Below are 26211 nucleotides of genomic sequence, written 5' to 3' on the forward strand. Positions count from 1 at the left end.
CAAAGGAGATCATTGCAATCATATGTGGAATCTAAGTCACAAAATAAACTGATGAATGGAGTGGATCCAGAAATATGGAAGCATGGATCAGAGTGCAGAATCTCAGAGGAAAGGTGGGAGGTTGGGCAGGGGGGTGGAGGGGGATGGGGGAAGGTAATCAACCAAAGACCTTGTAAACACTGAGTCCAAAGAGTAAAGAGAAATAAAAATTGGGGAGGAAGAGGAAGAGGAAGCAGTCACTTTCTTCTATTCCTAGTTCCGCGTTAAGAAAAGAGTAACTTGGCTAACATGTGAAAGCAACATAGGTGCCCATCAATAGATGAATGGATAAATAAAATATGATACACACACACATACAGTGAAATGTTACTCAACAATAAATAAGAGCAAAAGCTTGCCATTTGAGACAACTGAGAATATATTATGCTAAGTGAAATAAGTCAGAGAAAAACAAATACTGTATGATTTCACTTATATGTGGAATCTAAAAAAAAAGAAAAAAAGAAAAACCCACAAAATAAATGAATAAATAAAACAAATAGACTCCCCAGATACAGAGAACAAGCTGATGGTTTGTTCTCTGGGGAGTGGAATGGGGTGATGGGTAAAAAAAGGTGAAGAGGAATAGAAGTACAAATGCCCAGGCCGAAAGAAAAAAGGGGTGGAGATGTCCTTTAACAGCATAGGGAAACGAGTCGATATTATTATAACTTTGTACGGTGACAGGTGGTTACTAGGCTTATTGTGGTAATCACGTCATATGAAATAGAAACGGTGAGCCTCTCTGTTGCTACCTGAAACAATATAGCACTGCATGTCAGCTAGACTTTAATAAAGAGAAATAATTAGAAACAAAACGTGGGCTGTTCACTGTAGTAATTAGAATCTGCATGTCAGTTCTCTCATGTTTTAAAGAATTACAATGACACCAGAGTTGTGGCAACTTAGATTCTGTTCAGAGAATGGCTATTTATCAATTTTGTTTCTCGTTTGTTTGCCTTTTTCAGAATGTTGAACCAGCTTTCTCTGTTTAAGGACTAACCCATCTCAGGAGGCAAAGCACTCTTGCATCTACAGAAGCTCCAACTGCCAGCTCATGCTCCAGCCTCCTGTATTACTCAGGGGCAATCCTCTTACCTGGACTCTGACCATTAGAGGGACCCTCCACAGATCTGGAATCAGAAGACAGCGATATAAAGCAGCAGGGACTAAACAGAATTCGTGGTGAAAAGAGGGAGCCACTGGCACCAGCTACACCTAGTTCCAGAAACAGCAGTTCCGGGGTTCCACCGTTCTGTGCTGTGTAGGTGGAGTCAGCGTCGCCAGCTACAGCTTCAGGTGCCCAGTGAGTGTGATTATAGTGAGACTTCACTGGGTCATTTCCTTTGGCATAAAGTTGGACACCAGTACTGGCTATGTCACCTCAGATCCAGCTCTCCAGCTCCACCGTTAATGAAGTCTGCTCTTACTTAAATCAACCAGTTTCTCCTGCCTTTGTCAATAAACCTTAACTGATTCAGCATGCTGAAGACTTAAGCACTGCCAAGCCTGTGGTTATAGTAAATATAATATCCAAGAAGTCGGAAATTACGTTCAACTTATTCAATGTTACATTTCCAGCACCTCGCTCAGGTTAGCAGATAGCGCGCACTAAATAAATATTTACAGGTTGAAAGTTTCCTATTGTTATCTCAGAAATAATTGTCAAATGAAAATTTAGTCATAAAAAATATAGTCATTGAAATAATTTTTAAAGATTCATGTATTTTTGATAGTACCCGACACTATTTGATAGCTTAATATATGCTTTAAAGAGACACAATTTAACAGTTTTGGAGTTATTTCATATTTACTACCACCACTACTAGCCCATCCTCAACACACACACACACACACACACACACACACACACACTCCTCAGCATCAGATACAAAGTTACAGGGACATAATACATTACATGTTGTTCCTTTTTTATTAACCAGATATACTTTCCAATTGCAGTCTACCAGTATAGAACTTAAATCTAAAATTTTAACTTAACATGGGAAGGGAGAGCTTTATACAATATTTGCTTCTGTTTTAAACTTCATATTTTCTTACAATAAAGCTAAATAAAGAAGATAGACAAGTGTGTTTATTCTTCACCCAAGTGCTGATAATCGGCATTGTGACCTTACTGGACTTTTAGAAGCTGGGAAAACAAGTCTTTTTATATAAGCAGAAATCATGTGTAACGGGAGTCTCCATTTACTGTTCCGGCCCCATTTCATCTCCAAATTGCAGAGTTGAAACAAAGAATTTGATTCCTCTTCTCTCAAGAATGACTACATCTGGTCACATACTAAACACTTGCTATTTTTACCTCCTTAGTTCCATTTTCACTGTAGATATTCTAGCGGAAGCACTTATCACCTCACATCTAGACAATTATAATATTCTGATTTTTATTTTCAGTTCCAACAGACGGCTGGCCCTGTCAATTATATATATATTTCTAGAGATTAAATCCTAAAAATACTACTTCCCCCAAATTACTTCCCTGCTGAAAAGGCTTTCTGACTTTTTATTACCTACTTTTTAATTTTTAAATGCACTTAGCATTCAAGGGTCTCCACAATCTAAGTAAAGATAACTTTCTAATTTATTTTATATATTATGCAGGTATACTTTTATAATCATCAAAATAGTTCATGTACTATTTTATAAAATTCCTTTAGAGAAGATCAGATCCACATGTGCAAGTCTTATTCTCCAATCCAGCCTACTTTTTAAGCCTTCTCTATATCACTCATGGACACAGACAACAGTATGTTGGTTACCAGAAGGGAACAGGGGGAGTTAGAAGAGGGTGTAGAAGGGAGATAAATATTGATGGAAAGAGATTTGACTTGGGATCATAAACACACAATACAACATACAGATGATGTACTATACAATTGTATACCTGAAGCCTGTATAATTTAATTGACCAATGTCACCCCAATCAATTAAATTTAAAAAAGGCTTATCTAAAGATGATCTCTTCCTGAAGTCATCTGTTTTGCGAATGTCTTTAGCTTTTTCAACATAGCCCATGTCAGATAGCATTGTGAGCATCCAGTCCCCTTTAACAAGTGATAAAACATTGCATTTTTATATTTTTCTAATTTCCCATATCACCTAATCCTGTTCAATGCCTATAAGAAGCAATCAATAAATATCTGTTGATTGATTTTTAGATGCATCCTGAGTGCTATTTTTCCTGATGAGGTGGAAAATGAAACATGGAGGTTCAGTGGACTTGATTAGAGGTGAATCTCAGAATACAAAATCAGATGTGGTGCATTTTTATCTTATCTTGCACTGGGGGATAACGCGTCTGTATGCTTGCTCATTCTTTTATTGGTAATTCTACATTTCTTACAGGAGTTGAAAAATGAGGCCTGTATGATTTCGCCTTGTAAATGTTCATTTAAAAATGTTGTCTCCTAAAGCCTACTAGGTACTATTCCAAGCACCAATAATGCACTAAGAACAAGCTATTCTACTCATAGATACTGCTTTGCAGTGCATGGATAGAGAACTAACAAACTAAGGGAACTGCCATGTAGATGTTAGATAATGACAACTACTTTAAATACAACCCACAGGGTTTGGGTAAGGGGGAGAGACAACTTAAGGTTCAAAAGTCTGTGGATGTGATGACTGAACACCACCAGGAATGATGAGAAAGAGCTGTGAAAAATTCCAGGCAAAGGGGTCTGTAAAGAGTCCAAAGGCCTTTAGTTACCAATGAGTTTGAGATGTTTAAAGGTAAAAGTCCTAATTTTTCAGATAAAAGGCTTTTCTTTACAGGATACAGGATGGGTAGGGAACGAGGGGGAAGGCAAGTAGAGAGTTGAGCTAGAGAGCAAGATACGTGGGTTGTCCTTGCAGATTGCTTGGAGGAGTTCAGGTTTTATTTTAAATGCAGTTGAAAGCCACTGAAAGGCTGATGTGATTTATGGTTTAAAGTTTTACTTCCCAGTTATGGCTTGTTAAATATAAAAACAGAAAAAGGAAGACCATTAGGAAGTTATTATAGTGCTCCATGTAGCACGGAGTAGGATGACAGCAGCAGGGTTCTGGAGATAATACTGACAAATTCAGGATATATGTGAGTGGTACAACCCACAGTGTCCTGATGGATTGAATGTGGGAGTAAAAGAAAAAACCTGGAGTCAAGAAAAGCAAGGTTCAATTACTTAGTGAGAACTTCGCATTTAATTTTAAGAGAGATAAGAACATTTGGAAGGGTTGAGAATGAATGCACCATGAACTCCTTGCAATGATCTTTCTAATGAATAGCTTCTTTAAATGTAAGGGGAAGTGCAAGATAGTATGATCTAAACTGCAATAGTAAAAGTAGTGTAAAATCCTTAAATTTTTTTTGCTGCATATCACTTCTTGGTAGTTATCAAATTCAAATTCACCTCTCTTTATTTCAGTACTCCTAAATGCAAAAAACAACCCCCCCCACCAAAAAACAAACAAACAAACATAAATTAGGGTGAGTAATACTATCTATCCAAAGGTAATAAAAAATGCATAATCATCACACTAAACAGCAAAGGGCTCAGGATAGATTAAATTGATCACAAATAAATGAAAATAGGAAGTTGATACTGGCTGGCCTCAAAAAGCATTGAGAGTAGAAAGATGGAAGGAAGAGAGTTTCAGTAATTTTCACGGATCACATTGGGAGGCAGAGGAATATGCCACAAGGGAGACCGGATGAACAAGTGATGTGTGCATTGACACAGGGCCCCAAGCTCAGAAGGGCACTGCCATTGATTTAATGTTCCGCTGTCATTGTCTTGATGGTTTTTAATGATTTTTAAGCAAGAACTTTGTGTTTTCATTTTGAACTGTGTTCTGCAATTCATGTACTTGGTCTTGCCAGAGAAGTCATACACAAGAATAAAAAGTGATATTGGGGAAGAGTTAACAGCAGCTAAAATGACCCAAGATCTTACTATTTAATTCACTATACACTGAGTGGCCAGATTTTTATGATCTCTGAACGCATAATAATCTGGCCACTCAGTGTATATCCTATATAATAAAAGGTTAATGTGCAAATTGTCCCCTCAGCCAGGAGTTTGACCAGCAGGCAGGCCGGCCAACCACCCATGTCCTCTTCCTCTGGCCAGGCTGGCTGGACCCCACCCATGCATGAATTCATGTGCTGGGTCTCAGTGTATTATGGTCACTGGAAGAGTTAAGATTTATATTTTCACCTTCCAAGTCTATATTCAGTATGCTTTTTAAAAGATTAACTGCTTCCTATTGCCTCAACCGAATATGTTGATGATTATATTGTGATATTGTAAATGATCTTTTATACAAACCCTGTATGTATATTTGAAAATAATTTAAAAATAATATGAAACACTTTTATATAGAATTACTAATCCAAAGTTACTGCTAATATTATTTAAGTCAAACATCCATATTTTAATAATTTTGATATGTCAAAATAGATACATATATTAATATATTCCACTTAGATTTTATCATTTGTTATTAAACTTTTTATTTTCTTTGTAAATGCTCATTCTAAGATATTGGCTTAGAAGGATTCATTGTAGTCTGCCTTAACTCTAGTTTACACATTTGATCTTTACACAATAATGATTATTGCTATTGAGTAATAATCTTTTAGCCTTGAATTTTACTTTTCTTGATGTAAATCTATCTAGTCATATTACCTTCAGCTTTTCTTTTGTTTGTCTATATATTTTTCTTATCTTTTTGTTTTTGATGTTACTACTTTGTTTTGTTTTGGGTCTCTACTGCAAAGGCATATTATTGAGTTATCTTTCTATATATTCTTCAACCTCCTCACATTTCTTTTGATAGCCTTTAATTTATACTGTTACAATTTTACTTACCTTTTGCTTTCCATTGTTTTCTTCCTCCTAGCTTCTACCATGTTGGCGAAGTTTATACACGTTTCTATTCTTCAGATTAATTTCTTCTGTGCTTTATCTATTTAGTATTTGCTTATCTTTCAGATTTCAATGGAAAGTTACTTTAAATACCCAACATAACAGATACTCTCCTCATAACTCCTCATTCCCCTTTATATGTTAAAATTACATATTGTGTGATTGTTACAGGAGACTGGAACCATAATTGGTAAATTATTCTAAAAGATCTATTAAAGCAGGAATTTATAAAATAACCCAAGCAAGTCTTTTCTGATTTTAAAATCATTTTTTAAATTTAAACTTAGTGTCATCTATTTTTCTGATGAAGGTCCCTTTTTATTTGTTTAAAATAGAGCAGAGTCTTACACACAGTAGGCAGGGAATCTGCAAGCAGAACTGCTTTCTTATTACTTTTTTCCCAATCAGGGATAGTGGTTCTATCCACAACTAATTCTATATAACAATGGTTTTCAGTGATTTTTTTTCCTTACCACATTTCTGAAATCACTCGTTAGTTTTCATGAAATAAACAGCTCTCAAAGTTTATCCTCTATTTCATCAAGTTGCACCATTACAGAAGAAGCACAATGTGGAAACACATTTGGAAATGAACTCAACAGATTTTAGTTAAGCATAAAATACAACTGATTGCAGCAGAAATTTTCTGTGTTTTCTGAAAAGCAGCTAACTGCACCTGATCAGAATGCTAAGGACTTATCCAATCAGGGCTATGGAGAGAAGGTGTTTCTGGTTTTGCTTTTGTTTTAAATCTTGCTAATGATTTAAATTGAGGAAGGTTAGGATAGCTAGACCAGTAATTAAGTCAGAAAACATACTTGTTTTGCTCAGTAATGTAGTGTTAACTCCTAGATTAGAATCAGACACATAGATGATACTGCATAAATATTTGTTAAATTAAATGACAGGTGTGGTGTTTTTTTTTCTATTCTACTCTAAAAAGCTCAAGGCATTTTGAAAATAACCTACAATTTTATGCAATCCTGAGCATAGAGACCACAGAGTTTATTATATCATATTTTCAAAAGGGTACTGTTAATATTTGAAGATATATATTCTTTTATTAGTGATTTTTATATCGTTTTAAAGTATCACAATACCTATTTCAAATTTAAAAAATGAGGAGATCAAACTCAAGATCAGCAAAGTTTCTTATATATTCAAGTTTTCCCTCTATGTTTACCTGTTGCTCAGAATCTGATTGGCCCTGTAAGACACTGTATAGCAGACTTTGGTACAATAGTCTTTCCCCCAAAACATCACAGGCTTCTATTTCTCACTCACCATTTCACTTCCATATCCCTTTCCTTCTCACTCTTTCCAAACTTCAGTCTTCTCTTCCTCCCTCCTCCCTTCCTCACCTCCCCCATCTTTTCTCAGAGATGCTAGTGTCTCTCTATCTCCTGTCTGATCACCATGGTGTCCTCATCCTTGATCTGTTCCGATATCCTGTCTTTTACTTCCTGGATAGCTTACACCCTATCTCATAGTAGCCAGCCACACACATAACAATGCTTTCCATTATATCAGAAGTTACACTTCCAATAAAATCTGTTACAAACAGTGCACTGTCCAGTATCGCTCTCTACCATTCCAGGACACTTACTTTAATGGACTCAATCCAATATTCCTTTGCCTGGAACCCACTGATTTTTATCTATTTTGTTAATCCAACACCTTCTTCATGATCTCACTTCCCTCCTTACATAGCTTAGGGTGTACTCTTGATAACCAGTAATCTTGTCAACATTCTTAAATCCCTTTATTTCTTCCACATCAAACTCTTCCGTCAAAATATTCAATAGCAAAACTGGTTGTACCCAATCAGCCTAGCATTGCATCAGATAATCATTAATTCTTACCAAGTGAACTCAATTTACACTTATGTCACATATTTCAAGTGGACACTTAGTCCAAAAAATCCTAGTGCACTCCGCTGCTTACTATTTACTGTGCCACTCTAAAATACCTCTGAAAACTTCAATATTTTTCCTCAAACCAAATTCTCAACTACTGGCATTGCCTAATGCTTTAGAGAAAAATGGATAAAATAAGAAGCTACTTTATTTCCCTCTTATCACATAACATGGAAAAAAACAAAACAAAAACAAAACCGCTTACCTACCTCTTCCCACAAATCCTCTTAATTCTCAAACTAAAGTACTTTACCTGTCTATGTTTTAACAGTCAATCTTTCCCTTTGTAATCTAGTTTCTATCCCTTCTTACTCCACTTCTGGCTTCACTCCTAAAATTGTCCCTTTTCTCTCCAACATCCTTAGTCTCCCTCTTTCTATTGGTTTATTCCCATCTATCTATCCCCAAATAAGTTTTCATATAATTTGTATAAAATGGAAACCTCCCATGGCCTTATGTCTACATCTGGAGGAGCCTCTTTTTCCAGATTCTTAAATAAAGCTAGCACCCTTTCATTCTTGAAAAGGTTCATATCAAGGTTACCAATGACATCCATTGACAATGAGATCCAAGGTATATATCCTGCCTTTATCTTATTCTGCCTATCTTATTATTTATCACAGTTATTTAAACTTTCCTACTAAAATAATTTCTTCATGATCTGAAACCCTATTTTTCCATCTGGGGCATTTTGGCAAGCCTTTGCTTCTCTTCCCTTGATTTCTTTTGTCTAGTGTTTTTGTTTTTTAAAAAATATATTTTAATCAAATATATATATTTCAGAGAGGAAGAGAGAGATAAAAACATCAATGATAAGAGAGAATCATTGACTGACTGCCTCCTGCATATCCCCTACTGGTGATCAAACCCAGACCAATGTTCTATCCACTGAGCCAAACTGGCTTGGACCACTTTTTTTTTTTTAATACTATCTATATACTAATTAATTTTAAACTATAACCCCAACACTGATCATCCCCAGAGCTAGATATTTCAATATCCAACTCCTTAATAATATTTTAATTATAAAACCATATAAATTTACTGTAATCCCACTTCTTTCATGACAAAATATTTTTCTTTTTCAGTTTTTCATATCTCAGTAAGTGCGAGTTGTTTAGATTACAATTCATCCTTGATTATTTATTTCCCCAGTTGTCCCTGTCCCTCAACACACAAACCTAAAAATTCTTCAAGTTCTGTTATTTCTCAGCATAATCTATTCCTCTATCCACAACTCTAATCCAATCACCTTCACTTCTCAGCAAGAGTTTTCCCACCATCCTCCCTACCTCAGTTAATTGTCCATACAATAGCCAGAATGATATTTTACAAGTATTTTAAAATATAAAACATGCATATTTCTCTCCTACTTAAAAACACATAGACAGCATTCTATTTCCCTTAAACACACACACACACACACACACACACACACACACACACACAAATAATAAAAAAAATCCTAGTGCTGTAACATGAACCACACCCTCTAATGTGTTCTTCCTACTCACTGATATACTGCTTCATTTTTCTCTTCTTTTATGAGTGCACTAAAACCATCCCAACCTGTTTTTGTTCCTCCATGAAGGCCTCCTGAATTAGTGCCTTGACCTTTTGGTTCTTCTGTCTCGATCAGTCTTTTCAAATATCATCACCTGCCACCTTCCTCATGCCTCAGTTCAAAGGTCACTTTCTAAGAGACGCCTCCCTGCATCACCCTGCACTCCTGACACTTGTAGGTTAGAGACAACTCTGGCTGCAGTGCAGACATGAATGCAGAGAAAGGGAGGCCAATGGACGGTAGTTTAAATTATCCAGGTGAGAAAAAGGCCAAATTTGTGTCACAGCTAGTAGCATTGGCTTACAACCTCAGATTTACTGGCATTTTAAATTCCTGAATATGTCCAATGTATTTGTCTACCTCTACAGAGTGCAGAGAGTCAATAATTCTCTTCCATATTTGAGATTTGAGATCTGTCAGAGACTGGGTTGATCTCTGTTCAAATATTTCCAGACCGGACAAACTAAGAAAGGGGAAGTTTTAGAGTTGCTCTATTTTCACTTGCCAGCATGGAGTAGCAAGGGAGCTGTAGCCAGAAAGAGCAGAGACATAGTGCTTACCCTTTCTGCCAAATCTTTCTCTCTTTTTTTAACTTCTCAGCACAGCAGGCATTAGCTGGGTCAGTGGCACTCTTTAGAGCTGGCTCCACTCCCTTCATTGGGAGCCAGCTGCAGCCCTGCCCTGCTTTACTTAAAAAGCCATCCATGCCAAATGCCCCCTGGAGGTGGCATCCTGCAGGGTCATCCCATGGAAATGACTGCAGTGTTTGGTAGAAATCTGAGGGAATAATGAGATCAATTTGTTACTTCCCATCAACTGCTTAAAGGCTTTTGCTGATGCAAATGAAAGAACTAATGTTAGTGGGATTCCTGGTGCAGCTACTACCAAGTGATCTTATCTTCCTTGCAGAGACTCACTAGATGGTCCATAGTTCTATTATGTGCTCCTGACTAGAATTTATTTTATAGTAATTCTTCAATATGTTCCACATTGGAGTGGCTTTCTGATTTCAATATTGATAATGGTTTTCACTTGCATGACATTACTGAGTCATTTTAGTAGAAATGCAAAAAAAAAAAAAAAAAGTGATGCATAAAGCTTAACTGTGTGAGCTCTGATTGCTATCTAAAATATGCATCTAACTGACCATTGAAAAGAGCAGTATTATATCCATGGGTTCATGACATCACACCCTTTGGTTCTTTCCTTGCTCTGATATGACATCACCTATGCACATTGTTTTAAGTTTATAATACAAACTCTTTGGAATTTTTTTTTTTAATCTGGGATTTATCACAACCTGTTCGTTTTATTTGTTCAAACAGTTCAGATGTTTACTTCAAGTATCTATACCCAAAATAGAATAATAAACTTGCCTTTCCAAAAAAATTCTGAAGAAACTATCTATATCTATATATATAAAAGCCTCAGTGACTGGTCCATGTCTGGTAGCTATGATGTGCACTAACCATCAAGGGGCAGATGCTCAATGCAGGAGCATAAACAACAGGAATGGAAAACGGAACAGAATGATGAGTCTCAGAGAAAAGGGGGAAGGAGGGAGGGGAAAAGATTAACGAAAGATATTGCATGCATACTAGAGGCCTGGGGAATGGATTTCTATACCAATGGGGTCCCTCAACCTGGCCTGTGAGGATCAGGCCAAAACCTGGGTTCCTGGATTGCAAGAGGGCATGAATCCATGCAGTGAGCCTCTAGTTTTATATATTGTTAAAAAATGTAAATCATTTCAAGGGAGCAAAGGGTGACACAAAAAGGTGATTATTTCCATTGTAACTAAAACTCAACACACACACACACACACACACACACACACATAAATATACACCAGTGACTGACACTATACTTTCCAGGCCGAAGACAAAACAGGTTGGGTTCTTAACATGTTAAGTGAGTTCCCATGAAAAATATTTTAAAAGACCTGAATAAAAATACAAATTCAGCCTAGCCAGTGTTGCTCAGTGGATGAGCATTAACCCAGGCACCAAGAGTTCATTGGTTCTATTCCCAGTCCAAGTTGAGGGCTTGATTCCCAGTGGAGGGTGTGTGTAGGACGCAAAGGATTGGTAATTCTCTCTCATCATTGATGTTTCTGTCTCTCTGAGATGAATAAAAACATTTTTTTTAAAAATACAAATTCAGATTTAAAAAAAAATTAAGATTCAGCACTTGATTATCCCCAACCCTCACACAGTTTCCACTATAGAGTAATTCTGTAAAATATTGATTCCTTACAAACATTATATAATAGCATCCATGACATTTATATAAACAGCTCATATTAAACGTACTTAATGCCAGGCTTCATTGAGGCTCCAGTGAAATATATTTCAGTCAAACAAGGGACAGAGGAGTGAATTTGTTTTTCATGGCACACTTAAGGCTTTATACTCAGAGTGTATAAATTGATTTCGCTTAAAAAAAAAACTTGGCTCTTGAATAATCATTTATGCTGATGGAATTTCAAATGCTCATGAGTTAATCTTGCCTTTTAGCAATGGGCTTCTGCCTTGTATTATGCTTACACACATAATTCTTCTTATTACAATGACCATCTCATCAAGTCCCAATCTTACGATCATGATGAAAAATGATAATCTTCAAATTACTACATTTCTCTTTCCACTTGAGTGATCTAATTGAAAGAATTTCACATCTACATTTTCCATGGATACACTGGAGAATATACAAAACATATAGAGAGTTGACTCAATACCTAAACATCTGTATAGCTACTGAACAACACTCATTTTCTATACATTTAACATATGAATTCCCTGATACTCCCCCATAATCAAGCTAACCTAGGCTGCTGTCCATATCAGAAACAAGCTATAATTTTATTGTATTTTTAAATATATTATTAATCAAACTTAATTGTGTGTGGTAGAAGCAGTATGGCTGCTGGATTAAGACAAAACTGAATGTGCACCTTTGTCAAAATGTATGCTATAGGTCAAGTTCTTTACTAGCTTTCTGTTATCAGTAAGAGAAATACCATTATAGCTACTTGAATGAAGATCATGATAACAAGTTTCTTTTGCATGTCCATTTGTTCCAGGCAAGAAAAACAAATTGTTTCCTTGGTGGGTTATTTCTTGTGTTCATTTTAGCAAGTCTTGACAACCTTTAAAACATTATTTTAAACCTGGCCTGTGTGGCTCAGTGGTTAAGCATTGACCCATGAGCCAGGAATTCAGGATTCGATTCCCAGTCAGGGCACATGCCCAGGTTGCAGGTTCCATCCCCTGGTTGTGGACTCAATCCCCAGTGTGGGTGTGCTGGAGGCAGCTGGTCAGTGATTCCCTCACATCATTGATGTTTCTATCTCTCTCACCATCTCACTGCCTCTCTGAAATCAATAAAGTATATACACTTACATTTTATAGTGCAGGTGGAGATTTATTGAAGAATAAGTACAGACTCCCCAAAGGAGTCCCCCCAAAATATATATATATATATATATATATATATATATATATATATATATATATATATATATATATATTCAAAAATGGCTTTAAAACTATGATTTATATAGCTCATTTATCAAAATAATTATTCACCTGCAGTAAGAAAATGGCTCATGAAAACTTTCTTTTTGAAGGATCTGTGATTATCTTAGATGTCTGCTTGGAATGATTAAATTACTTTAATTGACTTGTTGGTTAGAGAATGCATTTCGAATTTCTTAGAACAATTGTCTGAAGCACCAGGAAAGAGCACCACAATAAAAGCCCACAGGAATTTAGTTGGGCCAGTAACTTCCAATAAAGCAGCTGCACTCTAGTAATTATTGTGACAATGAGAATTCCAACCCATTTCCCTACATTCTCGCAAGCCCTACTTCCTAAAGTAATGTTTTTTTTCTCTCATTTAATATTAGGAAGGAAATGTAAACTAGATTTTAGAGCATTTAAAGTTATAAAGAAGTTATTGAAAGAAAACTTTTTTTCAACCCAGAATCAATAATTTTTAATTAACCTTTAATGTACTTGAATTTCTTTCTTTCTTTCTTTGTTGGAAATTCAATGTATTCTTACATACATGCATACCAGAGTTGTATTTGCTGATTTTGAAGGTTTCTTTCCCCTCTGACTTAGAATTTACTATACTGATTTCACAAAACATGAAAATATATGAGAATAGATTATAAATCACCCAGAGGTATCCACTGTTACCATGGATTTTATTTTCTTGTCATTGGACGCATCTACAGATACAGAGAATTTTATTCAGGCTCAGTTCTTGCCAGGAGCCCTGGTATTTGGATTTCCTTGGCTCTGCTCATTTGAGTGCTGGTTAAATATGTTCTCAGATTTGTAACAGAGTAAACATACCTTGCTGTCATGGGAGGGATTAAGAACTTCAGGAGCCATATGGACTGAAAATGTCAAAATACTCCAGCACCCACCTCTAATTTCCTCTATGCAATGAAATATAAAAAAAGTACAAGAATGCAAACCCACCATAAATGATATCATTTTACTAATGAGGACTGTTTTTATGATTATTTTGAAACAACGAATATCTTTTTTATTTTCAAAAAAATGTTCACAAGGAAACTCCACACTGTTCTCCACAGTGGCTGCACCAGTCTGCATTCCCACCACCAGTACACAAGGGTTCCTTTTTCTCCATTTGACCCAGTGATCCCACTTATAGGAATATATCCCAAGAAACTAGGAATACCAATCAGAAAGGATATATGCACCCCTATGCTCAAGCAGCACAATTCACCATAGCTGAGATTTGGAAACAGCCTAAGTGCCCATCAGCAGATGAGTGGATTAAAAAAACAAGCTGTTTTACATCTACACAATGAAATACTACGCTGTGGTAAAAATAAATAAATAAATCTTACCATTTGCAAAAGCATGGATAGAACTGGAGAGCATTCTGCTAAGCGAAATAAGCCAGTCAGAGAAAGATAAATATCCACTCATTTGTGGAATGCAATGAACAACATTAACTGATGAACAAAACCAGATCCAGAGTCAGAGAAGCATCAATAAGACCAACAAACTTCAGAGGGAAGGTAGGGAAGGTTGTGGGTAAGGGGAATAGATCAACCAAAGGACTTTATGCATGCATATAAGCCTAACCAATGGACACAGACACCAGGGGGGTGAGGACATTGTGTGTGTGTGGGGGGGGGGGAGGGGACTAAGGACACATATGTAATACCTTAATCAATAAAGAAAATTTTATAAAAATGTGCATGCATATTGCTTTTTCTCTAGGAAACTAAGCAACTTCTTTGCAGTTAATTGAATTCATTCTGAGATTTTGGGAACATTATAGCCTTTTCACACAGCGGCCTCTGCTCAGGGGCTGATTTTGGTCTCTCACCCTGGGAATATTGAACTATACCGAGGAACCAATGGAATGAATTTTCAGTCAGTAGCCTCAAATGGCTGACTGAACTGCTAGTCCTTTTTCTGATTACTTGTTTTATTTTTCTGCTTGCCTTTAGCAACAACAACAAAAAATGTACTGGTTGTTTTTGTCTTTCCGTACATATTCATTAGCATCAGTCAGGCCATATCCCTTCAACATTTAAATACAATGGCACCTTAAATTCCCTTCTCTCCAAGAGAAACAGACTGAGAGCAACTGAGAGCATCCTTTCTCTTTAACCCTGCAGCTCAGCTGACACTTCCTTGGGAAGACTGATTTAAATGCCCCGCCTACTCTGTTCCCACAATAGCCATGCCTAATTCTAACAAAGCACTTCTTATGCCGAGTTGTAAAGGTCTCTTCCTCACAGTGTCACAAAAGCCAAGATGATAGCTCTGGAGTATTCACCATTATGTAGCAGAATGTTTGACAGAGAGAAGTGATTGTCAAAATAAAGCCAATATTCTCAAAAGAATATTATAGTTACAAAGGGAGACTTATCGGTCCAGATATTTTAGAAAGTCTTAATTCACATGAGAATTATTGTGACATAGCATTCGTCCCAGAGAAGCAAGACCTTGGGAAGCAAGATTGGAGTAAACTCCGTGGAGAACAGCAGCAACGATGATTTAGAGCGCAGCCTCCTCCTCACAGGTGCTGACCCAGGCCTGCTCTCTCTCCTGACCGCCACCAATCAGTTAACAAACTGCCTGTCTTGACACTAGGAAACCTCACAAGCAAATGGTCTAGCATATGAAAATGCATGACTGGCTCACCAGGAAAAAAAAATTAAAAATTAAGACAGGTGGCAGGAAGACCTACCAACAGCTCTCTCTCTGATATTCATGCTGTCGCTGGATTCACAGATGATGAAAAAGTCAGAAGCAAAGGCTTTCAGGGAAATCAAAGCAGGGCTTCCATCCACACTAATTAGCAATCAATGTAAGAAAAAGTGAAATTACAAATCGCCTACCTTTGCAGAAGAAATTGCAAATATGATTTCAAAGATGCTTTAGACAGAGCTTAGGCAAACCTCACTTTAAGGAGCCTACTAGAAGGGCTATGTGTGCATGTGTGTGTGTGTATGTGTGTGTGTATGTGTGTGTTGGGTTGAGGAACAAGGAGGCAATCTAAATTAACAGAGGAGGCTTTAGCAAAGAACAATAAAGTCTCAAAAAAAATGACTAGGGAGTCAAAGAGGATAATTATAATATTTTGATTGTTAATGCTGATTTAATTATTATTTGATTTTTATTATCTCAGTAAATAAATACCCTGTTTCCTTTTATGTTAAGGTATTTTCAAGAATAACCTGTCCATTGACAATCTCAAATCCTATTCATGAATATCAATACTTTAATTATTTAATAAATCAAAATATTTTGCATGTTCATAGTTGCTAAACTCACCATAGCGCATAGGTACTTATATTGTAACACCAGCTTGGAAAATGTATATGGTTTCTAAGTGCATTTTTTATTATTGTGATTATCGTCCAAGAAAACTCACTAGAGAATAGCAATAATAATTTGTAAAAATGTAAGGTCACCGCATATTTCGTAGTTCTGATACTTATTCTAAGGTTGTATTTTTCTTCTCATTCACAGACCTTGCTATTTTCCTCCTAGTGGAGTCCCTTTTTTACAAGTGGAATGATGATTAATGAAGTAAAGGTGCAGACTTCATTGTAGTTGCAAGGCTGCACCATCTCTAGTGATGCATTTGATATCAGTGGCGCCAGTGACTGCACTCCGCCTCCGCACACCACATCTCTGGTTGCTGCCATACACGAGGGTAAGAAACATGGCCATTGCACCACTTCAATCACATTTTAGTGAATCAAGTAACGGATGGATATTGAGCTATATAACAAATATTATAGGTAAATGGGTATATTTCTTAAGAGGATGAGATTTGAATTGAGCCTGAATGAATAATAGGATTGTAGAATAGTAGCAATGAATTCTTGTTTGGAAGGACAGGGTAAATAACCTGAATGAAGGCTGGTGCAGAGCATTAGAAAGCACAGAGTCTAGTTTGGCTAATGCATGGACTAAGACCAAGAGAACATCAGAAAAAGCCATATGTGGCATAATAACATGCCCCTGGGAGGCAAGTTTAAACTAGTAGTAGTCATTTTCTATAGATTTTTAAATAAACAAGGGCTCATAATTTACCTAAGTTAGCACAATCCAAAACAACTATAATGTGATCCATACTTAAAAAATTAAATTTTCTAAAAGCCACATTAAAATGTTTAAAAGGGTAAATTATTGTAATAATTTAGTCCAATATATCCAACAGATTATCATTTTCACATGTAACAGTATGAAAATGGTTCATAAACTATAATATATTGCAGTCTTTTATTTACTATCTTCCAAATTGAATGTTTTTTTTAATTTTATGTTTCTTGTTTACAGTATTACAGATGTCTCCATTCCTTCCCTTTGCCCACTTCTCCCCACCCCCTCACCCACACTCCCCGTTTCCGTCCAGCCATCACTACACTGTTGTCTGGGTCTATGAGTTATGCATATATGTTCTTTGGCTAACCCCTCCACCTTCTTTCATCTAGTTTTGCACTTTCCACCTATCTCATTTTGGGCCAGGAGTATTTAAAGGACCCCAGAGTCACAGTTGTTGAACAAGGCAGTTCTCTAATATGAATTGGTCTTAGGAGGTTTGTTCTCCAGACCTTCACTGGTGGGGCCTGATATAAAAATGGATAACCAATGTTAATTATCCATCCTTTGAGGTAATTGCTTCTATAAAAAAAAATGGCCAATGAACTATTTGCATCAGTATACCCTCAAATACTTCTTAAAAGAATCTTTTACCAAGGTTTATTAGATTAGAATCTCAGGGTAGAAAAATAAAATTAGCATTTTTAAAATAACTCAATCAAGTATTTCTAATGTATATTAATATTTGAAAATACAGCTTTTCAAAAATACTTTCCAGATAAATGACTATATGAAACTATTAGTATTTTAGAGCCAAATCAATTCTAATCACACTTTACCTTGAAAGGAAGCATGGGAGAGAGAGAAAGAAAAAAAAGCTATGCATATTTGTCATCTTCTCAGAAGCTCAAATCTTTAATTTTCCATCACAGCATTGATCACTGCCTTACACTATAATATTGCATGTTGATGCCTTCTCTGCCACCACTAGCATATAATCTTCTTGAAGTTTGGGACTGGTATTTAGTAGCCATATAATATATATTATATATTTATTAAAATAGTGTTGTCAAAATAGTAGGTGTTCAACAAATATTTGATCAAAGAATGACTAAAACCTCTACTTCCTTTTGGCCAGTTACTTAAATATGTGAACTAAAAATTGCCCATCCATTAATTCAAGATAATATTCATCTTGAAGAATTTTATAGAATGAAAACTTACTGTATACACAGTAAGTTTTCTCACTGCTTGTCTATTTTTCCTGTGAGAAAAAGAGGAGTGAATTTATAGTCAGGGTTATAAATAAACACCTGTATTCCCTTTTTCAAGGACATTGCATTTTAAAAGCAAATATCTGACGAGATTCCCTCAGTTCATAAGGAGTTGCTCTAATGGTTAGTCTGCCTTCTGATCTTAGTGAGGGTCACGGGAAATTCCCAATAATGTTAATGTGGAGAGAGGCACCTAAGATTCTCCCAACCCCTTAAACCTGGTTACACCCAACAATTGCTTTCTGCCAAAGATTTTAACTATAGGTTGTCTGGGGAAGTATTTTTTTTTTTCAGAACACACAGCAATGCTAGGATTTCTGTTTGGATACACTGTTGTTAGCGGAATTTCTTTGGTTCCCATGGATAGTATGGTCCTGCTCTCTGCATAGATTCCACTGGTAGTACAGAACAATACAAGTGGGCAGCTGGCCCCTCAGGTAATGATAAAAACATAGACTTCTCAAATGCAATGTGGACTGTTTTTCCTTTCCATCTCTATTCTCCTTCCTGATGATAATCCATTTATAGAAAATAAAACGTGTCCAACTCAGGCCCTAAGCAGCCACCACTCTTTTTATGTAAGGAGGAGATCTTTGTTTTAGAGAAAAAAACAACAAAAATTGAACTATGGGACACATTTCTTAGGAACAATAGAATTAAATTCAGATCAGTTCTCCACAGAGTTTCCATTCTGAACAAAGCTTATCAGAAAGGGGCATATGGAGACAGTAAAGGCTCATGAATTTAATTGGATAGAAGTGAAAAGAATTCTGCTTCTTTAGAATTCTGATTTTTAAAAGACCCCAAATTAATTACTTCACAGGAGTTGAAATTCAATTGGTCTTGGTTACTACTGAGCAAGGGAAAAAAAAAAAAAAAGGATATTTGGCAGCTACATGTAAGTATTTTGAGTTTTATAGCCTCCAGGATGAGTTTAATGGTCTGGGAGAGATGCCTTAATGCAAGGAAGTGAATGTTTTGATATATTTCACTGTAGTCACTAACTAAACAATACAATTTGTCAACTATTTCCTGTCTTACAACATTCTTCACTTTATAGCCTTATTCACTCAAGTGATAATATCATGCTGTTTTTCTTTGTCAATAATCAATAAAGTCAAATCTGTAAGAGATTAACGCTACAAAAGTTCCCTTTCCAATCCTTTGCTTTGAGAACAATCTGTCACCAATAAAATATTTGGTGCTCTTGCCAAAACCGGTTTGGCTCAGTGGATAGAGAGTTGGCCTGTGGACTGAAAGGTCCCAGGTTCGATTCCGGTCAAGGGCATGTACCTTGGTTGCAGGCACATCCCCAGTAGAGGGTGTGCAAGAGGCAGCTGATTGATGTTTCTCTGTCATTGATGTTTCTAACTCTCTATCCCTCTCTCTTTCTCTCTGTAAAAAATCAATAAAATATATTTTAAAAAAATATTTGGTGCCCTGATAAAAGCTCCCAAGACTACAGCAACTTTCACTTCCTGTTTGCTAATTCATGATCATGACTGAAAGTAAGCATCACATTTCACAGGCTAACAGCTTCCTGTCAAACAGGCTGTTTTCTTTCAGTTGTGATTGTTTTCTTGGGCAGCGGGGAGAGGGAACAGAGTTTGCAAGGTTGAGTGCTCACTCATTTTTCACAGGGTCTGGTAGTCAGCACATTAGGTTTCTGTCTTTCCTCACATATTCTCAGTTTGGAATGGCCCTTAAGACACCTAATTGCAAAACTCAATCACCTCCACTCACATTTCCAGAAATGCCTCTCCATCTGTGGGTATCCAGGAAGGACAAAAGCCACACTTTGATGCTGTAGATTCTTACCCACCAGGGCTACATATACTAAAGCCATCTAGTCATCTTACATACCCTTAAGGAGTCTGAGTGGTTAGATAAAATTCCACTCTGGGTGGTCCAAGAATACAAACATTTTTACACATTTATGTGTGTGTGTGTGTGTGTGTTTGTGTGTGTGTGTGTGTGTGTGTAGGCAGGCTTGTACACTTGCATTCTTAACCACCAAATCTATGGAACATATTGTAAGAATAATAAATGTAAAAAAAAATACAATAGTTACTTGATACATGTCAAAGAAACTCGAATTTTGGTGATTAGTGAGGCTGAGGATATGAATAATGGAACAGTGGTTTTAGGCACAACTTGAATTGACATTTGAGTCTGAAAACCATACATTTTTTTTTAAGAAGAAAAAAAGTAACAAAGTGATCTGAAGTTCTGAAGTTTGGTTTGTAAGGAAAGTGACAGGACCTTTAGGAAAGAAACACATTTTTTGTGTGTGTGTGTGTGCTATAAAATCAATGAGTATCAAGCCTGAAAAAAAATACTTTTCATAAATGTCAGAGGTTATTTATTGATTGGTCTTTTCCCCCCACTGTTTGTTTTTTGACTCGCAGAGACACTTGTATAGCTTTTTTTGTCAGCCAAGGGGTGAAAAAGTCATGCCATATGCATTTCTGTTTATTTATTTTTGTCTCTTGCTTTTATTTCATTGGCTTTTCCCTTTTTCAAAAAAAAATGCCTAGGATATTATAAATATCTATCATGGGCTATTTTGTCAGTGACTATCGTACTTGTTTAATACCACACCTCCTCTTCTTCTCCAAAGAATAAAGACCAAAGGATTGGGTAGTAGCAAGGGAAAAATGTCATTGAAACCACATTAGTTAGTTTTATGTTAGGCTATCATGAATTTTTATTTTTTCATTCTTCTTTTATTTATGTCCTTATTTGACAAATATTTAGTTCTTACTATGAGTACAGTGCTATCTTATACTCTGGGGAAGCATATGAACTAAGAATCATTTATTGAGAATGCATAGATGCTTCATACACATTCCTTGACCACAGAAAGCCCAGTGCTAAGCTTATAGATCATTCTACTGCAATGCCTTATGAAGTAAATATGTGCTTAAAGTATCTTTGATGCAATCTTTATTCTTCAAATATTGAAAAGCTGTTATAGTCTGGGCATCAAGTTCTCGCCGAGCTAAGAGTCTTGGGGAAGACAGACATATCAAGGGACAATTGCCAGGCAGCATGGTGAATGCCAAAGAGAGTGCTGCCTGCAGAGTGCTCTGGGCTGATCAAAGGCATACCTCCAAAATTTGGGGACACTAATTGTGACTGGCAGAGTCCACAAGTCCCCTGGCTTCTTCATGCTCCCCCCTGGGTGCCTGTCCTATGTTCCCATGTATCTTTGCATACACAAACTCTTATGATGTGATGTCCACCCCACAGAGGTTATAGCCCTAACTTCTCAAGGATGCTCTCTCCTTTCCACATGGGGGCAGCCCAAAAGCTCTACTCTCACCCCTGGGAACATGAAAGAAAACAGATGCTAAATGGGTCCACCCTGAGATTTCAATGCCTTACAACAAGGATGTCCAACTCGTGGCCAGTGGGCCACATGCCTCATTTATCTGGCCCATGTTAGTCTTTGAATTTGACATGCTTGCCTTACAAGTACCTACTATGTTGCTAGTTTTTGGCTTATTTGTGCTAAAATTTAAAGTGAATCCAGATCTTCACGTGAAGGCCAGTGGTACCTCAGTTAGTTACAGAGCACAAACTGTCTTTTGGATCCCAACTTCAGTCACTGTCTGAAAAGGGAGGGCTGAGGAAGGGAGTGAAAAGGGAAAGAGGTTAGCTTGGTTCTTGCTCAAGCATTTACATAGCTAGGCTGCAATGGTGATCTCTGAACGCCACAGAAGCAGCCTAGGCAAAGGAAGCAGCAAGGGTTTGCGTCTGAAAGCAGGGGCAGCAGGGAAACCACAGCCCACACAGAAGAGCCTTTATTTCATAGGAGGCCACTAATAAACCACTCAAACAGAAGCCTATTTGATGGAGAAAGAGAGAATGTGTCAGGGGGCAGAAAAAAATTCCTACAAAGAATTCAAACTGAATTTCAGTAATAGAGAGTTAATGTACTGAGAAAATAAGCTTGCTGCTAACAGCAAAGACACTGCCAAGAAATACATGGGAATTAGTGCCAGGTTAACACATAAATCAAAATTTGGCAATTATGCAAATGAGAAAGCCCTAGACTATTTCATTTCCATCTGATTCCAGAATAAAGGCCCTAATTTTGATGAATATATAAAGAGATTTTAAGAAACTGAGATGATGAATTGCAGCAAACTAAAGATATCAATCTCCCTCTGAAAAAGGAAGATGATTAAAATATTTTATATATGTACATCATATATATTCAAAACAGACATATGAATGCACATACTGCTATAAATATATTCAGCATTTAATTTATACATATTCAAGGGCAACTCTCTTTTTCAATAGAGTATCTTTCTTCTGACATTTTTATACAGCTCTTAAGAGTACATAAAGCTGATATAACTATCTCCATTTATGAGATGATTAGTTTAATATCATAATTGAGTAACACAAATGTTTCTTATTTATAAAAGTGCAGCTAATCACAGTAAATTTTTATTCCTTGAAATGTAAGATTACATGCTGCTTTGAAAGGCCTGGGTGGGTCAGGTAGTATAAGTGGGTCATTCAGGATTAATTTGTAGTTGCTCTATTAGGCGTGGTTTTTTAGAACCGACATAGAACTTCTACAGAAAAACAGGGGCATATGCTTAGGCAAACACAGTTCAAAAATGCATAACATTAGGCAAACAAGTTGGGTTTTTCATTCATAATTTCATATCACATAGCAAGGTAGAATATTTAATTCTAAGAGTCTAACTATTCTCTTAAGATCTAAGGATTAAGAGCCATTCATCCTGGTTTTTGGCATATGGACAAGCAGATGGATGGACATAAGAATTTTGGAAGGCACACCAAGTTGATGCCAAATATGATGAAAATTACATAAAACAGAGACCAAGTGACACAAAGCAAGTGTTTGAATGCATAAAATACTTTGAAAAAGAAAGACAGGAACATGTACTTTTTGAATAACTATGATACTAAACCACAAAAAGGCATTTGGTTTGCTAGCCAGTGAAGCTATATAAAGGGGAGCAGAAGATAAGTCAGCTGAACAAGCATTAGATACTAGTAGATCCAAAGACTGTTCCATCAGTTACAATAAGAAGATTTATGGCATAATCATAACCCATGCTGTTGGCAATCCATACAAAAGCACCTAAGCATCATAGGTCAGAATTAGCAATCCCCTTTGTATTTTATGATATGTCTTCAAGTTTTGCTTTTGCAATTATAGAAGTCCAAATTGCACTCTTGGAAGATAGAACACAATTATTTATTAAATGTACAACTTCTTTCCATTTAGATTATATGAATAAGTATACAACAAGATGCCAATTGTTTCAGAAATTTTGCAGGATTTAATTAGTACCAATAAAATGGGCACAGACATTTATTGAGAACACAAATCATGTGGTGATTTGCTATGCAGGATTCATTCTTTTCTGGAACCCTCTTGCTCAATGAGCCTCTCCAGTCACTTGGCTTCAATTCCCCATCATATGTTGCTGACTCCAGATATAGATCTCCAGTCCAGAACTTTCCCCTAAACTTGAAAATCACACACTATGGACTTGGCATAGCCACTTGTTTTTTCAAATCTGTGTTAAAATGTGGCATGCACCAAACCAGGTTCCTTCCCTACAAGCCACCCTTCAGGTTCCCTCCTTCTTGTTGAATGAGCATTATGTAGACCCAAAGACCGTTAAAAGCAATCCCATTCTTCCAGCTGCTCAGAGAGTCACTATGGAATTATTATAGACTCCTCGTTTCCTATACCTTATGTGCAATCAGCAAATCAGAAAACACAAATAACAAGTGTTTTGCAAATATTGCCCCAAATATGATCACTCTTGACCACCTCATTGCATGGTATCATCTCTCACTGAAAAATGTATTATTCTCTGGAACTGTAGCATTCTCCTAAAGGAGTCTTGGCTTCCTCCCATTGATTCTCCACAAAAGCCAGAATGATTCCTTTACATATGCCAGATTGTGATATTCATGATCTAAACCCTTCCTTGAGTTCTCCTAGCCTCTCTAATGCCTCATCTAACCTGTCCCTTTATAATCTTTCTGACCCCACTACTCCACAATCCCTGTCTCTCTCTGCTTCAGCTCCTAGGCTGTTTTGCTGATCTTCAAACAAATCAATTATGATGTCGCCTCAAGGTATTTGCCTTTACTGTTCTTTGGAAAGTGTTTTTGATATATAACCACCTGGCATCCTCTCTGACCTTCCTAAGATCTTTGTTCAAATGTCAATTTGTTTTAGAGGTCTTTACTAACTGCCTGAGATACAGGCCACACGCCACCATCACCATCTGCAGGAGCTCTTTCTAGCCCCTTTGCCTTGATTTATATTTCTGCGTAACACGTTTATCACCTGACCCATTGTAGAAACCCACATATGCGCACACTCAGTCTTTCCTTCTTATTTGGAAATCCTGTATTCCCAAATGTGCCTACTCACTAACATTTATTTTCATCTCAGACCTAATATTTGCAGTGTTTTCGGGGTCACTCATAGCAAGCTCAGAGCTGCAAACCATTTTCTACCCAGGAGGCTCATTCTCACCGGAGGTAAAACTCTCCACCTTCTTGTTTCAGCTGGAATACTATAAACAAGTGTCCTTTTGGCAGTCTATTTTGTGCCGTGTTTTGCACATTTTTGTGACTACTGTTGGTGATTTTTTCTGTTTAAAATGGCCCCGAGTGCAGTGCTGAAGTGCAGTGCTGTCTAGGGTTCCTTGGCATAAGAAAGCCAGGATGTGCCTTTCAGAGATGTGTGTTTGATGAGCTTTGTTCAGCCATGAGTTACAGTGCTGTTGGCCATGAGTTCAATGTCAGTGAATCAACAACAGATATTGAATGAGGTGTCTTTAAGCAGAAACACACATAAAACAAGGTTATGTATTGATCGGCTGACAAAACTGTGATCAGAGCCTCACAGGAACCTACCTTGTACTTCCCCTAGGAGCAAGGATTTAGTATGTGCTAACTCAGTGTTTGCGGTGATTTTCTAAGACATAACTAATGCGAATAAGGAGATTGAAATGCATTTTTTATTGTCACATTCTTCCCTAGGACGCAGGGGAATCTTAAGCAGGGCCTTGCTTATTTTCCTCACTAATGTACCTCCAGTGCTTTACGCTGAGCCTGAAAATATAGCAGGTGCTCAGAAGTAGTAATATTTTATTACATTATCCAATTCTCCCAACGTGTCAGTGTTGCAGGAGTGTTGCACTCATTTAACATATGCCAAAGAGGTCGATCACTTGCTTAAGGTCACTCAATGGTAATTATCAGTGCTAAGATGTGAAATCAGGAAGTGTGGTTGGGTTCCTAGTCACCTCGGCATTGCCCTGGGTGGAGTGGGTGAATACCTGTATGGTTGGTGAATAAAAACGAAGTGAGAAACAAATGAATGAATTAAATAACAAGTGAGTTTGAGGCATATCTCATTCTAAACTGAATGTATCTTTTCATGACAGACAAGCCCATAGCACTTGTTATTAAACTAATCATGACATAAAAATTTATTATCCCTAAATTAAAACTCTAAATAGAGGCAGCAATGAATATAAATCTTAATGCAGCCTAGAGTAGATACAGAACAAAGTTACAAAGTCAAAAAATGTGGACTCCACTCCTGTATTAGGCTGTCTTCTGTGTGTTACACACACTCAGTCACACATATATACCATCTGTCCTCATTATAAAGTCACCAACACCTAGAGATTCAGATTTTTCATTGTTATCCTATATAATAAAAGGGTAATATACAAATTGAGTTTAATGGCAGGATGACCAGGAATGACCGGTCACTATGATGCACACTGACTACCAGGGGGCAGTTGCTCAATGCAGGAGCTGCCCCCTGGAGGTCAAGGCTCTTCCAAAGGGGGATCT

This window comes from Pipistrellus hanaki (genome assembly GCF_964339955.1).
Source record: "Pipistrellus hanaki genome assembly, chromosome: 12".
NCBI classification, from domain to species: Eukaryota; Metazoa; Chordata; class Mammalia; order Chiroptera; family Vespertilionidae; genus Pipistrellus; species Pipistrellus hanaki.